Source organism: Anguilla anguilla, chromosome 4 (genome assembly GCF_013347855.1).
Source record: "Anguilla anguilla isolate fAngAng1 chromosome 4, fAngAng1.pri, whole genome shotgun sequence".
In the NCBI taxonomy this organism is placed as follows: domain Eukaryota; kingdom Metazoa; phylum Chordata; class Actinopteri; order Anguilliformes; family Anguillidae; genus Anguilla; species Anguilla anguilla.
Window position 1 is genome coordinate 10,767,304 of NC_049204.1, and position 13,242 is coordinate 10,780,545.

The window sequence follows — 13,242 nt, forward strand, 5'->3', positions numbered from 1 at the left end:
ACGCAGGAAGGGAAGTTTAATCAGACCGTAAACATGGCTCTCCTGCTCATAACGGCAACGCTCACTTATCCGGCTGACCACATAGGCTTATGCCGCCCAAACTCCGACCGCGTGCGCGTCGTACCTCTCTCTGCACTACGCGGGAGAGACCGTGCGGGAGGCAGTGCATGATGGGTACTGCTATTGTGCCGGAGCCTCACAATGCCGCGGTGAACTTTGCCGTGCTTGACATTTTCCACGGCTCGCCGGCCTGCTGTGATTGGCGGCCTTTTCGGGGTGGCGGGGCCCTTTTGTGGGGGGCGCAGCGGGGCGGCCTCTCTGCAGCCGGCGAGAGGCGGGCCTCGGGCGCTCTGACAGCCACGTCGCCCCGGCTTTTTTTGGAAGGAGCAGCCATTTCCCTTTCTGTACGGAGATTACAGGGATCACGCGGCGACAAATCTCAATTACACACTTTCAATGGAAAACGGAGCGCGAGATCGTCCAGACAGAGGTGCCGCTATTACAGTAAGCCCTTCGCATGAAAGCCGAAGGGAGCGGGGCCCATTTTAGCTAATGAGAGGTAAGGGCTGTAATAAGCCTCATTCCTTTAGGCACGTATGGGCACTGACTATAGCACCAGCCATGCCTCTCTCACAAGAATGTAAGAAGTAAGGCGATACTTGTTTTTACATCATTTAAGAGCTCGCAATTAGCTGCAGAGTTTCCAACATTGGTCAGCTGGCTGGAGTGAGATTTACTGCATTTGTGGCTGGGGGGTGGGGGCAGGTTATGTCAAAGATAGGTAGCGTTGTCCCTGAAATGTTAATGAACCAAACTCACTTTGTCCGGAGAGCTGATGCATAATTTGTTTACTCAGGGATCGGCTTTTTATTCGGCGTGAGTTGTGCTTGGCCAGTGTGAGAGTGTGACACAGAGCCCGAATGCGTGTCTCATGCCAAAACCGTGAGAGCTGGCAACCCTCCAGCTGCTCGTGTGATGCTTACGACTCTAATAACTGGTACAAAAACGCCAGCATGTTTTTATTCATTTATTTTATTTGATTTCTTTTGAAGAAATACAAAGAGGTTCTGTGAGGGAAGGCGTTGCCCCCGTACAGATGATTCCTAATCAAAATACAAATGAACTAATGCTTTTATTATGAAATTGCACGGCTCCACAAAGAACTTGGATCCTTTGGCTTGTACCAAGTTATGCATGTTGGCCAAAATTTGCCATAGGCTTGCTTTTGCTCATTCAATACACCGGCTAAAGCAATGGTCTTTGTGGCTCAGATAAGTGTTTTGTTTCGATACTGTTCAGCTAGTTTAAAAAGTCTGGCTTTTAGATAGAGTTATGAAAAGGAATGGATTTGTTGCTGTAGTAAGTGATTTTCCACATAATCAGTTAGTATTCCATATAATGTGAGTCTCTCACTCTGCTATTGTAAGGTGTGATTTCATGCAGCAGCTTTTATTTAATCAAGGTAGGGGGAAGTTAATTACCCATAGCTTTCTCAAGATGCCGTGTGGAGAAACCGTTCAATTTGGGCAAACATTAGAAAATGATAGCACATACAAGAAAAAAACGGGCCGTACCTAAAGCTTTTAATGGCATGAGAGAGCAGTGATGAAGAGAAGGAAGGCTGATGAAAGACAAAGTAAAAGCTGTGTGTGTGTGTGTGTGTGTGCATGCGTGTGTGTGTATTTGCATTTTTGTGCACATGTACGTATGCATTCACATGTGTGAATTCAAGACTCAACAGGGGACAAGGAAAATTCCCTCATTTTTCTCGCAAGATACTTTCATTTTTAAACTTGACGTGGAACACAATAAATATTGCATCAGGAATGGTTTACTTTTACCCGTAAGTGCATTGATGTTTGTTTAAGGAAGCTTTTTAGGAGGCCACTTTTGTACAGATTAATAAATGATGCATGTCATTATTCTAATCATAAGTGTTTTGCAATTATGTGTTTCCCATTTTATTTATTTAGGGTTTTTTTTTTTTACAATTATGACTTAATACATTTGATATTGTCTTAGAAAAATTGAATCATAAACCAAGTAAAAATGTTTTATATGTTATATCAAGCGGTCTACTTGGAGGATGCTGTATGCCAGAAGTTACATCGATGGAGAAGTGGCACTACTTGAGAATGCATGTGAAGATCTTCCACAGTGACAGCAGATAGCGAATGCCTAAATAACCAAAAGCCAAAACTCAGAAAGCTTCAAACAGATCCAGAACAATATGTTCTTCCTCCTCCTACTGAACCTAGCAGTTGGCTTGTGGCTGAGCAGTTCAACAGAGATTCAACTCTTCTTTTATTCTGACTTTCCAACTAGGGGCTGCCTTATGTTTCTCGGTTCTGTAAACAAACACACATCTGCTCCGCAGCAACGGAGAAGCCCAGACTTGCGTTTCTCTTTGAGCAGCAGTGGCATCGTCTCTCCGACCCCAAACAGCTTGCGCAAGACGGAGTCGCGTAAACACCCTGGATCCAAACTCGTCTTCTCAAACAGGGACTTCTCTGGACAGCACAGATGGTTTCACATGGACAAGGTGGGAAACGGGCCGGGTTTTCTGAATCCGGTTGACAGAAAGCTTTGTCTGTTTTGAGAAGCCTGAAAATAGATTGCAAAGTTGAGTATTCATTAAGGATGACAAAAACTCCTGCATGATTGCTCCTGTGGAAGAATAGACTGAGACAAATATTGTTTTCTGTATTGATTTGTTATGTAAATTAACTGAAAGTCTGCCGTACCAAATTAGTGAATTAGTGAAACTTTATTTTTATGAACAAGTAAAACTCATAACATATTATTATGAGTGATTTCTGAACACGTGTTGGTAGAGTGAACAAGATGGCAGGCTATTTGGACAGAAGCAAAATTCAGTATAAACCTCTTAAAGGGATATTATATCATTTCACCCTAAAAAAGAATGATATTATTTAATGTTCTTGCCTGGACACAGTAATGACAGCTCTCCATTTGCTTTCACAGATTTTGTTTGGTCCATCAAAAAGGCTTCTTATGTCCAAATTTCCAAAACGAATGGAAGTAAGTTATGGTTCTGCATTTGAATCCTGCAGAGGATTTACATGCATTTACATCCATATCCATAATGGTATTGGCCCTTATATGATCTGGTTTTCATGACGAAGCTCCTTAGCTACTTGCTTACAAGCTAAAGTAGCAAGGAGTTGCACATGCCATATAATTATCTTGCAGTGTCAGGAACAATACTCTCTTATCCCTCCACATTCCTTTGCTTTCCTTTCTAAATCTATTTCTTCATCTGTCAACATAAGACAACATGCCTTCAGTGTAGCAGATAATCAAACACCATACATAAAACCTTTGACAGTGATTTGCACAACATAAAGCTATTTTGTCTTGACAATTTTCAGTCAATTGGAATTTTGCTTTGCATTCAACACCTTTCAGTGTATGTGTACTGTATGTCTGTTTATATATATATATATATATATATACTGTATACACAGACATACACACGGGTGCGCACGCACACGCACACGCACACACACACACATATATATATATATATATATATATAGGTTAATATCAAGATTAATAAGCACTATTCAAAGATATAAAATATAACACGCATTCTTTATCTCTGAATTCTCTGGATAAGCAATGATGGATACAGTTTTTCAGTGATGTCTAGGATAGAAAAAGTGCATTAGAAATATAATAATAAAAAAATGTTGTTCAATAGATATTTGTCTCTGTCTGTTTGACGCCACCTAATATTTTTCATTCCAGAGATTGCCTATGTTCAGATCTCATCCCTAAAGATAGTCAACAGGGATGTGTATTATCCGTGAATCACAAATATCTTCCCAAGCCACTGAATTATAAAATTGTTCAAGAAATGGTGACGAAAGCTAAAAAGATACTGAAATGCATTCTGGCCATGAATTGAAAGAGAAATGTTGCTATCAGGAAGACAAGAAGCTGCTAGCAACCACCTTCCTTATTCAGCGCTGAGATCCATGTGTTCTAACCTTTTCAATATAGCCTGGCTGGTAGTCAATGCAGGTCTGCAGTATGACAGTGAACAAGATGGTATGCATGGTTACATCACCAACTGCTGCACAGAACACTGCATTTGTGCCTTAAAGCAGAGCCCTCACCCTGGATCATTTCAGCAATTACCCAGCTATATAAACAGATAAAAGGTAGCATGCTAGCTGTGAAAATCACACTGATTATAGCCCCTACTGAGCATACAAATACAGCACTGCAACCAAAACACAACCCTCTCAGAGGATTTAATCTAATCCCGCAGTCCTAATTTCATTGCAAAGTTGCAGACTAATTCTGTTACAACCTCCATTATTAGATGCATTGTTTGTTATCACTTGTTATTGCTACAGCATATTGCATGTTTGGACATTGCAAGTGCCTCTCTGAAATGCTCACATTTGAAACTTTTATGCACTCACATTCGGTTTTTCATCTATCTTTCATTAGATGCTGTCTCACTGCCTCCAAAAATACCCCGACTCCAAAGCATCCATATTATTCCCTCACGATTTGTACCGACTTCAAATGAGCGAAGAAGCATCCTGCAGGCCATCTTATAACGTCGATGGCATCTCTTGCATACCTTGCCGAATGAATCACTGCCCTCGTGCTTTAAACGGTTCCTGCAGGACTTCATTGACTTGCGTTCCTGGGGTATTAGCACAGTAAATTTGATTCTGCTGTCTGTTGTTTACCAAAGAGAGTGCCTGTCAAAGACGAAGAAGAAGAAGAAGAAGAAGGAAAAAAAAAAAAACAAGATTAGGATCTGTATTTCAGAGGAATGGATTATGATTTTATTATCCTGTAAAACCGCGTGGGTACGACTCCCCCTTGCACACCTAGCCTACGAGGCTGCAAAGGAAAACGATTCTTTGAATGTCCAATTCTTAACATTAAGAGGAGGTGAAATAATTACGTGCACATAAAGCTTGATGTGTCCCTTTAGAGAAGTTACTGGCTGGTATAAAGTTTGTGCACCACAAAATCGATCTCTTGCTCTTTATGTCTCTCCGTCTCAACAGATACATCTCCGTCTCTCTGTCTTTCCCCTTCCTTCCCACTCTCATGTTTCTCATACATCTTTCAAGTCATAATACAGAAGTTCCTCCACACCTGAGGCACAGCGGGCCTTGTTAAGTTGTTTCCATAGTTACAAAGGTGGAGAAGAGAAGGAGAATTGTGGGTACTGACAGATATAATTAATACTCCAGGTACCTCCCCCGTCATCACCCTGAAATACTGCAGTAAAGAAAGTCGGGTTGCAAAGGGCTGTAGTAAATGACCGATCGTATTCCTAATTTTACAACCAGCACTTAAAGGCCTTCACTACTATAACATCAGTGTTAAAATGTTGTTATTTGTAAAATAACCTATAAACTAAATATGAATCAATGCACATTTCAGTTTTTTCATCAATGTAAAGGAAATTCTAGTTTGAAATGCATTCATTAGCCACCAAAGACCTGGCATTTTTAAAGGCCCTGTTAAGCAGTCTGGGAAACTGACAATAAATCATTGCAGAATCTCAGTGGAGAAATGATTAAATTAAAACAACAACTGATATACATAAGGCAGATTAAATCAATTGCTTCCACATAAAAGCTGATAGGCATTCAACAGAGAGGAGAAGAAGAAAGCAAATGGATTTTTCTTACATATGGCTAATAAAGTAAAATGAGCAAAAAAGACAAGGACTGAAGAGGACAAAATGTGTCTATCACAAGATTGATTCAATGCTGACATGGAAATCTACAGAGAATACCAATGTGTTGTTTCTTTTTTTATGATGTTACTAGCCATAGATTGCAACCTTATTATCTATATATATACCTATAAGAGCCATACTTGTATGCAATGAACAGTACAGTATACTTCCATATACTGAAAGATACATTGTTATACATAATAGTACATAATAATATGTAATAGTACATATTCCACACCAGTATATTTTCATATACACAATATTAATCTTATCCACACCAGTACAGGCACATTGGCAGTTGATGGTCATCAGTTCTAACCCTTCTCTGGATAAAATATTAAAACTGAACCGACAGGCTCTAGTACATGTGTTCACTGAAACAACAGAAAAACAATAGTCAGGGAACGTAAGCTTGCTATAAATTTCCATTTCAACCACAAAATTAAAGAAAATGTAAAGTAATTAATGTAAAGTAATAAAAGAAATGAGAAAAATCTTTAATGGCCAGACTGGTACATAAGGCATTGTTTTTCATATTTGCTAGTGATCAGCACAACAAACAAAGTAGTACACTGGAAAGATTTTGCTGCTGATCACCTGTTTTCACATCGTCATGCTTTTGGAGAACTGTCATCTTATTGAAACTCCACGTTATTAGGCAGAAATGCTGTAATACACATCAATACAGTACAAACAACACAATCTCTGAGTTGGTATCCCCCTTCTAGTGTTTACCACAATCAGGCACAAATCATTTGAATTACATTCATCTGCTCCAATTAATTAATTAATTAATTACGGGGAGGAATAATTCAACTACACATCAAAAGAGAATCGATGCCGTGAGACAGCTCCAGGCCGTGGGGAAAAACAGAAAGCCCAGGCAGAACAGGCCTGCAAGGCCCCACCGTGTGACACGCAGCATGTTTTACCACCGTGAGTGTTTAAAGTTTTCACTTTGGAGCAACCATCCATAATTAAGAGAGCGTAGAAAGGCCATTCAGGGGACGTGTTAATGGTTTTATATGAGGGGCTAATCGCTGCTGTGTTGTTAGCCGCACGCTTTGCTGGCTGCTCGGGGTTCACTCCAAGGGTTAACTAAACAGTGCCTCAACACATGATTGGTCTTTATGGGGCCGAGGCTGAGAGAGGGGCCTACAGATGATGCTAAAGAGCCAATAATCACAGCAATTCATGGCAATCCAATTATGCAAACGGGAGTCTAAACAATTTCATCATCCGCAAATTAGATTGTCCTAATGAGATAAAGACACCAATTAATCCTGAATTAATTTCAATAGCTCATTTTCAGAAAATGCACTAATATGCAAATGCAAATGAGAGCCTAAGCCTGCAGTGGACTGCACGTGCCTTAAATTTTTCCGGCTTGCACTGGGGTGCAGTGCACAGATTCTAATCGAGCCGGGGAAAGGAGAACCGATATAACTGCTTGGATCAACATAATGCTGAATCTCCTTTTCTGCTCCCCAGGGAACTGCGAGCAAAAAAAAAAAAACTGGGACTTGTCATTTCTGCAGCTCTCGCTTGCCTAATTTTGCAAGAAGAAGATGTCCTCGGCTAACTTTAAACACTGCGACAATGTTGCTATTGCATTTTCTTTGCGCTATCGTGTAGATCTGCAATGGCAACTGCTGAGGCTGGTCTTCAGTTTTGGGGGAGATGGTCATGCACGAGTGCTTCGTGCAAGACATCTTCAAGTCATCTTCAAGCTTGGATGACCCTTGTCATTTCCTTCATTCAGCTTAGCCTTTGTTCTGGCAAGGCTTCACATTGCGATTGGTTCCACACGTATGACAGTGAAAACAGGTGTAAGCATATATGTTACTGTTACAGTCAATACAATGTTGTATGCCCAATGGACTTGGATGAGCAAAGTCTGTTACGTGACATTACCTACGAGGGGACAGCCAGGTTAAAACGCCCAAGGTAGTTCACACCCAATCTCAGACATTTCGTCATGACTGTACTCGATCTCGTTAAAGTGATTTATGCCTCAACTAATACATGTGTAATTTATACCGTGAGGTACTTTGTAAAATGTAATAAATTTGATCGCCAGCACCTGTTTAAAAGTCCTTTTCCAGAGCGCTTTGCGCAGCTTGGTGCCACCCATTCCATTTTCTGTCATGTACTCTAATTACAATCCCCATAGTTTTCCTCTTTTTCTTCGCCGTGTTGACAAGTCATAATAGTCCCCCGGACCGAAGTGGTCACTCTGTCGCCTTTGCCATTACGAAAGCCATTTTCATTTCCTCCCGAGAGGTCCTGGCTTTCCCCCACACTGACAGGACTTCCCCCTAAATCATCTTTGCATATAATTTCATCCCTACTTACCCAAATGGCTTTTGCTTTCTTTATTTGCTTAAGTGCATTAACTGAAGGAATAGCAGCTCATTGGATTTGTGCTTCAGTTTGACAACGGAAAAAACAGATTCACATCATCCACACCCCCCTCTCCCTGCCACCTTGTCTTTTCATTGCCCGCTTGATATTGGGCTCATTTCCTTCTCGGGCTTTATGTTCTGTGTGGCGACACTCAAACACGGCCGGATACGAGGGGTCAGGGTGGACACGATGTCTCGGATAGCGCGCCTTCACTTACCGTCCCATTATTCCGAGGAAACCTTTCCACCTCTGCGAAATATGACCTCACCTCGAGCTCTAAATGAGCCTGTTAAATGAGTAACCGCTCCATTTTACTCATGTGCGTCCGTCTGTGCCAAAGCAAATAGAATAAGGGGTCATATCGGAAGCTGACTGCACGTGGGCGCTCAGATTGCAAGCGACTCCAATCCGGATCTGGTTTCAGACCAACAGGTCTGCATAGCAGTCACACCCGGCTTGCCGTTCAGCAGGGCCATACCCAATTCACTAACAGGGGTGGGATCAGCTTCCAGATAGTCAACATCCAAGATTACTCCTGAAAGGGTTGTTGTTTCCACCCCTGTTTTTTCTAGTGTTCTCCCTTTGTCTCAGAATCTGGGGGGTTTGACTATTGTGTCAAAAGGGCGGCCTGTGCTTGGCCCCGCCCATAATGAGAGATCGAATGGCAGGGAAATCCAATCAGATGCTTTGCGCCCCCGACTCCTCCTTTAGCATGTCATTAATAGAGGACGTGTGAAAGGAATGGCGAGGGCGTGCATGCTAGGCATCCAGACCAGCCCGGCATTAGAAACAGATCACTTAACCCCATTGATCTCCCCAGCGAACTGTATGAGAAGAAGTGCCCGGCCAGCCGGAGCATAGACAGGCAGGCCCATTGATTTTGTGACAATGGGAAAAGCCAGTGCCAAATCAAGCAGCAAAACATTGCTAGAAAGTTTCAATTAGGGCTTTGTGGATGAAATTAAAGGCCACATTGAATTCCTCTGCAATATTCTAGCTGGTATAATGGGCTGGGTGGAAGCTGACTATCTCATCTTTGTCGTTCAAAAATCTTACATTCATGCTGTGAAGCTGAACAGAATATCTTTATTTTTTGTCTATCCACTGTTTACCAAATGAAGAAGGCAGATAATGCCATTTTTCAGTTTTTTTTTTTTTCATAAAGTCTTGTGCGGACAGTAGTAACTAACACATCCACACCTGCCTCCTGAGGAGTGTTTCTGATTGGTTGGACAGGTGTTTGGGGTTTTTTCTTCATTATGGTGGGAATACTTCAGTCATCAACTGTAGATGTCTTCCATTGGTCTACCAGCCTCTTTGCAATTACTGAGCTCACCAGTGCTCTCTTTCTTCGTAATGATGTTCCAAATTGTTGATTTTGGTAAGCCTAAGGTTTGGCATATATTTCTGACAGTTTTTAAAATTTATTTCTCAGCCCCATCCTTATTGACAAACACCAATAACAGACACCAAAGGCAATTAAATGCCTAGAATCAAGACTAGATATGCAAAGCTGTCTTGTACATGCATTAAGTAAGCAATTGAACACATCTGACTAATCATCAACACCTGTGAAGCAATTTGTCCCAAACATTATGGTGCTCTGAAATGGGGTGACTATGCATAAAATTTCTACAAAGTAGAAATGTATAAAGAAATACCCTTTAATAAAAGCTGAGAATCTGCACTTTCCACATGGGAACTGTTTGATCATGAACCTAAAATTGTAGAGTACAAAGCCAAATAAAATAAAATATGTGTTTGTCTCAAAAATTACGCAGCTCTCTGTAGATATATACAGTTTCACCAATTCTGGCCTCTCTGAACAGCTGTTATTGAATTTGATTCTGATAGACTGGCTGGAGTCTGAGAATATCAGGATTTCCTGTGTCGACCTTGGCTAACCAGGAAGCTGTATACACAGTACACAAAACGTATGAGGATATAAATGGGCTTTGTAATAAATCCTTGGTTATTCAACAATTTTCAAACATACAATTCCAAGTTTCAGAGAAGTGATGGGTGTCTTTTGTACACAAAGTTGACATTTAGGCCTCTGCTCTGCAGAGAATTTTTCTTCCCCATTTTAAAAACCATTACGGATTCTGTTCATCACCATCATCATTATCATCTTCACAGTCCTAATTGTTTGGCTGCCATCTGTCTGGAGTTGTGATAATTGAGTAATTTGACATTGCACGACAGCATTCCCAGACAATCTCCCATCACAAGCCCATGCTTGTTTTCCTAAATTAGGATTCATTTCAAAGGGGCTTCTGATTTGGTGATTCAGAGCCATATCCTGCAAATACACCGCTTGCTGATGACACATGATTAAAGCTCTGTTAATATGGAAAATTCACAAATCTACTTTTATCTATAGACACTGCTGTTCATTAGCATGCATTTGACAGTAGCACTGAGCAAATGCTATCCTAATTAACTATATTGTTTACAGAGAAGAAATATTTTTCTTTCAAGTGCAGGACCCCATGTGGGCTTCGTAGCAGTCTCTGAAGGGCCAGTCCAGCATTTCCGGAGGGTTAGTTGTAGAACTGTGCAATGTTCTTGTTTGATGTTGCAATATTCCTTCTTCTCAAAGAATTCTATAATTTGGCAAATTGAGTCAGCATTTTAAATCTGAGCACTAATTAGTGGCAAGGTCCAAACTGTTGTTTCAGTCATGATAAAGCCATTTCAGGAAAATACATATACCTGCAATCATAGTGGTCATAATGGTTCAGTAGTCCACTATGGAAAAATTCACCGGTCATGCCTGGCTGTTGGTCTCATGGGGCTGTTGATCCCATTTGGAAATCTATGATAGAGGTAGTGAAGACTAATTAAAAACAGAATTAAACATGGAAAAGAGGTGGAGGTGGGAAATGGGAGAAGATTGGCAGAAACAGCTGACACTAGAGATTTGAGAAAGCTTAGCGGGTTAAGGTAATAGCCTGAGGTGTTGACAAAAAATGTATCTCCTTTGTTTTAAATCTTTGTTTTTTAAAAACAAAAACTCAGTGAAATAAAATTTTCATATAACAGATTTGCAAGAAAAGAGTTTTATTGAGACATTGCATTGGTAGCATTTAATCTTTACTAGGAGCCTGAGGGTGGGGTCACACCTGAGGTTGTCGACCTCCAAAGACTGCCTGCTAAGATTAGAACTTGCCTGGCTGTTGGAAAGATCAGGTGAACTTTCCCAAAATCCTTGTTATTGCAATTTGTAATTCCATCATAATATCTTCATTGTGATCACATCTCATTTCTTACACTCACATTCTAACTCATGACTTGGACTGTGTGTGATCTGGTGCACTGGTGAGATTAATGAGGATCGTCAAATAGACGCGCGTCCACTGTCATGCACACACACAAACCACTTACACACATACACATGAGCACCCACACGTGCACACATACCCACACACACACATGCACATGTATGCACACACACACACACACACACAAGAAAGAAAATTTTCCTGTATTATTCTCCCATTTCATCCACAGAAACCAAATGTTCGCCTGTCAATCGTTTTATTATTATTTGACACTGTAAATGTAAATGACTGTGGTGTTGGCCTACTGCATTCTCACATTACATTCAAGGAAATCAAAATTAAACATAACAAATAAATATATTTGTAAATACATGTTTCTCAAGTTATATGAACAATGTATTTGCTAATTTCACAAAGTTCCTTATTAAAAACAAGAATCCATACTGTCGTACAGCTATTGATTATTTATGAATTGACTACCTTTCCATGCAAAAATAGCCAAAGTTACATTAGTGGGTTCTAACAAGTTCTGACGATATTCTTTGGCACACAAGTAAAGAGTTCCCTCATACAAAGTGGGAACAATTCCTCATTCATTTTGATTCTCATCTTATTAGGAAACACTGCCCTGGCCATTAGGAGGTGAATAGGGTTTTAGTGTAATAGACTGCTTGCTAGGATGGGAACCGGCCTGGCCGATTCTCTGTGACTCAAATATTACGTGAGTCAGTGAATGGGCTCTATACTGTGAGAGCTTTAAAAGGAGGCCTTTTAAAAATATTAAATTTGTAATATTATTTGAATTAGAATGATTCGGTTTCTAATTTATCATCGTTTGAACGAAGGCCATTGCGACCGTTTCCCAGCAGCTTTAACCCACATAATTCCATTCCAGTCACCGGCTCTGCCCTCGATCGCTGGAGCACATCAGCTAATTGCTTAAAGAAACCCCAGTATTGACAGGTGGCCACATGGATATCGATTAAATAAAACCGTCAGAGTTTAATGCAACATTAATTTAACATTATTTTTGCCCAGAATAAAAAAAAAATCTTCCTTTGGCAGAATTTCATACTTTGTGTCGTTTTGTTTCACAGATAGATGATAAAATACCTCAAAGTTTTGATAGACGAGTAGGCTGCTAATTTCATGGGCAGCACCAGCGTTGCATTGCTCAATGTTACGGGAGATATTTAGTTCCGCGGCTAAATTGGTAGGCCGTGCCTGTTTGAGCTCGGAGAGAAAGTGCTTATGATTTTAAAAGGCAAAGCTAATGATCTAATCAGGGAGCCAGGTTTATTAAGGGCAGCTACCATGCAGCTCGCCCTCATTAAAGAAAATGATTTTATGAGATACTATCTTCTCCTGGCACAGATCCTGAATATTGCAATTACCTTCCCTGAGAAATCTCTTTGAATGTGGCTGATAATATAATTCTTAAAGAAATTAAACAGCCTTGAGGATTTTTTTTTGCGGTGCTTGCTTTCTTGGGGTTGATATCAGATTGTATGCACGAGACAGTGCGAGCAGTAATTACTGATCACAGGATAAGCCCCTTCCTTTGACTGATTCAAAATCTGTGAAATGCTACACCCTTACTACGACCATCCTAGTCCCCCTTTGAACAAAAGACAGCACATTGTTTTGTCTGGAGTACGGCACGGCTGATAGCCTTATTGGTGGTGATAAGTTCTTGACCAAAGCTACGCTTTTTCATCATTCAGAATGACAGCAGCAGAGATAATGTTCTCTGTGCTATGTTGCCCGTCTCCTCAATTAACAGTATGTTAACACAAGTGGAGCCATTTCATC

At 40.6% G+C, this 13,242-nt stretch overlaps 1 long non-coding RNA gene across 1 annotated transcript; it reads left to right on the forward strand.

Annotated features, from left to right (window-relative positions):
• Positions 1-419: 419 nt before the first annotated feature.
• On the forward strand, positions 420-4,617 carry LOC118226560. Its single transcript, XR_004765057.1, has 4 exons — positions 420-504; positions 2,072-2,542; positions 2,986-3,042; positions 4,483-4,617. It is a non-coding gene; the product is annotated as an uncharacterized LOC118226560 (long non-coding RNA).
• Positions 4,618-13,242: the final 8,625 nt, after the last annotated feature.